We start from the raw sequence: 5,943 nt of genomic DNA, 5'->3' as shown, positions 1-5,943 counted from the left end.
GTCTTTACTTTGAGTGCTCTCTTGTTCTTTGTCTTATTTTCTTTGTCTTTTAAGATCTCCTTTTGTAGTCTGTAAGTTGATACTGCCTAAACATATTTGCTGTCCTTTAAAGATAACTCTTTGGTCTTGAGATTTGCTGTAATAGATAGATTAAATATGAATTAATTCCAAACGGAAATTGTAGTTTTGCTTGTTGACATCGATGTGAATGTGAGCATCAGTTCAGTAGTTTGCCGACTATCTGTGTGTGCATAACACTTTTTTGGGGTCCTCCCCTAAAGTCAGTGTGTATTACATTTTTACTGACTGTAATGAACCCCACCACATTTTCTGATCGAAGGCCAAGTTTTCACTTAAAATGTCCCGGTGCAGTTATTTAGTGCGGATGTTCAAAGGGCATTGCTATTACCTGATCAAATGAACCAAAATACAGGAGTAAATGCTCCAGAGGTCACTGTGTGGTTGATGAGAACAAGCCCTTCCATGATCTTGGGAAAAAGCCAAACCATTGATATTGGGTTGTGCTGAACATAGCTGTAAAGCAGTGGGGGCTTTTTCTCAATAGAAAATCCTAAGAACATTCTTAGAACTGATTTACCCCCTGCTGACATTAGCAAAAACCATCTGTTAAAACTCGACCTTTTAAACAGCAGATGACAAATCATCTCAACTCAAGGTCAGCTCGCTCGGTTGTTCTGGAACTTTCAGCCTTATTACCTGGTGCTCATCAGCAGAAGAGTTCAATTGATTCTTGACCTCGAAAACAGTAGTTAATAAGAAGATCTCAACTAAAGGTCTGCTCACTCTCTTGCACTGGATTGTTGTGAAGAAGACTTGATAGTAGGCACTGATAACTGTAGAATAGTGATCCACTTTCTGGAACGGTCGCAACTCAATCAAATAGAAACCACAGCTTATCAAAGCAACTATTCCAAACTGCCCTCTGTTATCCGACGAGTGACATATTGTCAAATAACATCCACTGACATCAGCTTTCTCCTTAAATAATTTGGCAGGCGTGGAGCTCCTTTAATGCCATAGCATTATCCTCTGCCATTCTGAGAGCATAAAACGGCACCGGATTGTCATTCCTGATACTAAGTTAGCTTTTGGTCATCAAAATTGTACAGTATGCTATTCAGTTGACGCCCAAAGGTGACTGTGAAGATACATCAGCAGAGAATTGTGTGGATGTGCACAATTAACAGCTCCTGTAGTGAATGTGTAATTATTTCAAAGCATCTTTGAATTGTAATAGCTCCCTGGCTCAGGCCTTTTCCTTTCCATTAAATCCTCCTTCATTCCACTGATTTGCAGAACAACCGTTTTTCATTCTGATTGCTTGGCATGAATTTTTATTTCTGTGTTATTCTTTCCCCCATACCGATCACTGCTCATTGTTCATCTCTTTAAAAAGCAGAGCTCCTGTGACCCACATGGCTAAGACTACCTCAGTGACAGGTACTCTGCTCTCCCTGCTTGGTATAGCAGTGCTTTTCAAAGACCAACATTGCCCCCCAGTGGATTTCTATAAATTGTTTTACAAAAGCATATGTTAAAGCACATGGTTATTGAATGCTTCAAATTCTTGGTCTCCAACCCTGCTCCCCTCATCTGTTGAGTCTTTTAGAGCAGTTATATGCATTTAAAGCCATTTTAGGTTGAAGGGGGTTATTACAAAGATAAAACTGGAATCAGAAACAACAGTTTGCTTTTAGGCACTTTGCAGTTTCTAAACACTAGGGATTCTTGGTTAATGTTCCTCCTCAGGTGGAGGAGAACTATCTCTGGAAGAGTTTAGGAGATGCATGAAAAACACTATTCGGACGATTTTGTCAGCATGTTGCTGAGTCTAAGTCTAAGTAGACTGGAGTTGGGCTGTTTTCAAGACTGCCGTAGTCAAGTACAGGAGCCTCGTTTATCAAAGCATGAGTAGAACAAATTCTATACTGTATGTATGGGGACTGTCCATAGGAACGAGGAAAGTTTCTACTGATCATCATACGCACCGTCACTTTTATGAGCAATGATAAATCTCACCTGTTCCACATCCAGCTGCTCATGCACACTCATTTACATTCAGAAACTCCCCCAGAAGGACTGATATGGTCAACGCCTCCTTTTCAAAGTCCAGGTGGCCTTCATGTAGACTTATTTGTTCCAAACAAATGTGGCAAGCAAGAAAGATAAAGATGAAAACCATCACAGTCAGATGCAGTTAAGATGCTGTTGCATCCTGGGAGACAGTGTGTGAAAAAGCTTCCCAGCATGCACCAGTGCAGCAGACTCACTGACACTGATGTTAGTGTATTTACATTCTCATACATGTGCATATTTAGTCAAAGTCTACCTACCTTACAGAAATGTGTGCTGTGATGAAATTAAGCTGATGCTGCCCCTCAACAACAGCTCATTATTAATGCAGCTTGACGATGAAATGTCCTTAATGGATCTCTCATATGGAGCTATAGGTGCGCAGTGATGCAGAAGATGAACAGAGGCATTAATGATGTAATTTCACTCTGAAAGAAATGCGTACCCTGTTTTAGAAATAAAAAATGGAAACAATTGTCACAATTTACAATCTATCAGAAATCATTACATGTTGGAGAGTGGGGTGGGGGGTTATCCAGGCTACAGTAGATCAAGGAGAAGCCTTCGAGAATAAGTGCCTCAGTGCTCAGTTCCAGCAGCCACAAGGCTTGTAGGTGTATGAAATAACACATAAGTGCCCTGCAAATAACAATTTTATTATTGTTTAGAGAAAGAGCTGCAGAGGGAGAGATTCTGCTGACTGAACCAAACTTGGTAACTCATTTCACCACTGATGCATCACACAGTACAAGAGCTGTGATTGAGATGTCCTCCCCAGCAGAGCCAGTAGCGCCAGTCGCCATTCATTTGTAGATCGCAGGGAATGAGAAGGCGTATAAAATTGAATGAGTGCTGTGCTAGTGGCCAGTCCAAAGGCTAGCATTAGCGACTTAATGAGAGCAGCGAGACAGAGCCTGTGGACAGTAATGAAAAGTGGAGTGACACGAGTTGTCTTTGGCTAATTGAATACCAGACGTGCTGCCACATTTTGGACCATTTTCGGAGGTTTTGTTTTGCATGTTTGCAGCCCTGCTAAATGGGCATTACAGTAGTCAAGGTGAGAAATGGTTGGTGGCTATCATTAGCATAGCACAGTGGTAAGAAAGGGCCGTATAATCCGACCAAGGGAGGTGGTGTATGTTGAGAAGAGAAGGAGACCAAGCTTAGATCCTTATGGGACTCCAGTGAAAAGAAACTGATGCACATTGGGCTACCTATGATTACATTTGTGTATCAATAAACTTTGAATGAATGAATTAATTAATTAATGAAGTTGATATCCATGTCAAACAGGTACAAGACCTTCTAGAAAAAAAACTGCATAGTGTACAAAGATGAAGGAAAATAGGATATAGGTCCTGGTAAATGTAAATAGTGATGATGTAGATACAGATCTATCAAAATGTAACCATCATGCAAAATTTTGGCTAGTCTGGTCAAAAGACAAGCTAACACAACCGTTGCAGGGAATAAATGAGCATATTTATATGAATTGTGATAATCTTTTATTTGTTTAATTGTACAGAAAAAGATATAAAATGGTAAATGTGGCATTCGCAAATGTTCACAGTCCATCAGCACTCGATGACCTCTGCTTTGGCAGAAATGATGTTTCTTGCTGCCGGTGTTGCTTTGGAAAGTTTGACCCCACCATGAGCAGTGAGTGTTTTAGTAGTTTGTGTCAGAAAGCTGTTCAATCTTTAAACACAGATAGACGCAGTGACTGACAAAAGCAAAGAATGACAAACACTTCTGAAAATGTTGTCTGGGATCTTGGTCTTTCACCACAAAGTCCAGGTATTTTATGTTTCAGTCGTGGCAAGGGACATCAGTGAATCTGGTATGATGACTGGATCAAGGCTGAGGCAGATGAAAGGAAACACTTCACTGGATTTAAAGTAATCAATTGTTTTTGTCATATTAAAATGGCCGTGTTGTTAGTCGTAATTTCATCTATTCTTTCCACTTCTGCTCTGCTTTTCGTTCTCCCCTTTAAACAGCTTCAAACTGTGAACTAAAAACTCATCTTCCTGTCAATGTATATGTCTGCCTATCATTTGATGCACAGTCCCATTCATCCTCCTCTGTGAATCATTTGAAAAGAAATAGGAACAGCCAGTCAGTCTGCCTTATAATCTATGGGGAGAAAACTACATCAAATTTGAATTTAAAATAGGTGTGACAGTTGCTTTTGACAAGCGCATACGTGGCATCTTTCATACCTTCAGCACCAAGGTTAGACCATGAAAACACACCACACACTCCTGTAAGTGTGTCTACTACTCCTGGGAGACCTGTAACCTTATCCTTGTTCATCAGGATGGATGACGGGGCGCCGTGCATGCTTTCATTCAGGGCTTTTAGATAAGCACAGGTGGCAGATGTGCCAGCTTGGCAGGAGGCACAGTCTGAGAGAGGTGTGAAACAAAAAGCTCTTCTCAGAGGTCAAACAAGCGAGTCAGCACCTTGCCTCGGGGCAACCACCTGCCATCAAAGTAGAGCAACAGGTGGAAGACTTCCCAGCCCATTTCCATGCGTGTTTACTTAGAAAAAGTTGAAATTCAATGCCCCTGCTGTAAAGGAGAAGTCCTTCTTTTTAACCTTGACCCTATTTCACTTACTGTGGTGTCTAAATAACAACTCTGCCTGATCAATGTAAGTCCATTAAAAAAGCTTTTTTGCCCTTGACAGGCTCAGATTGTTTTAAGATCCTTTTTATTTAAGCAGAAACAGCCAGTCTGGCCTTCTCTTCAAAGCCACCAGACTCCATTGAGAAAAACATTTTAACCCTGAACAAGTCACACTAGTGAATCCACGCAGCAGTGGACCAGCAACTCCTGGGTTCTGAAATATGAAGCTAATGTTTTACTTTCAGTGGAGTCTGGTGGCTTTGAAGAGAGCAATATAACAGCTATTTCTGATTAAACGAACAGGATCTTACAGGTCTATCTCCTTTCTGTAATGTTGATGTTGTTCAGACACCTAGAATACTAATGTGAGCCTGTCAGTGGCAAAAACAAGCACTTTTAGTGAACAAACTCCAATCAGGTGAGTGTTTCCCTGCTGTCGACTCAGGCCATCTACTGGACCTATTCCAAAACTTTAGTTTTACCTATTGGTCATTTACATTCTATCCAAGTCATTACAAAGCCCAGATTGCTTATGCATATTTTAGACTCTTTTACAGTTTTCTTGTTTTCATACAATCATCTGGAATCCGCAGGATTAAAGTTAGTTAGCTAGCTAGCATGCAGGCTTTTGTCTACTTCTGGCCAGTTGTTTTAAAATATTCCAACAAATTTTCAAGTAGAAAATCTGACATTATTGTAGTGAACTCCAAATGTGAGTGCTAGATTGAAAAGCTCAACAGCAACTTTGGAAACGGAAACGGGGTTCAGCGAAGGGTCAGTTGCTGACTGCAGCATGTCATTTAAGTCAGGATGTAGTTTTCACTTGTGGCAGCCTCTGGAGAAAACAAGTAGTGAAAATGCTGACAGACAAATCTCCTTCACCAGTGTGATTTACCCACTCTCCTCCTCCTCCTCCTCCTCCTCATCACAGCTGCTCTGCCACCACGTAAACCCACACATGTCCACTGAAAACTCTGCAATTATGCAGTTATTTATACATTCTGCTGATAGCTGCTGTCTTTGTCCGGTCTGTCAGTTTTCAGGTTGTCAACAGTTTGCTCACACTGGCGGTGCATCACAGAGGGCAGTCACTGTGCACGTTTAGACACATACATGCTATCAAAGATTTGGAACACAAACACGCTGCTATTTTGGATATTCTCCCGCCATTACATATTTACGTGCACGTCTTAACACTGTAATCTTGCCATTTGCATAC

Source organism: Pempheris klunzingeri, chromosome 6, assembly GCF_042242105.1.
Source record: "Pempheris klunzingeri isolate RE-2024b chromosome 6, fPemKlu1.hap1, whole genome shotgun sequence".
Taxonomy (NCBI): Eukaryota; Metazoa; Chordata; class Actinopteri; order Acropomatiformes; family Pempheridae; genus Pempheris; species Pempheris klunzingeri.
This window is presented reverse-complemented; position numbering follows the sequence as displayed.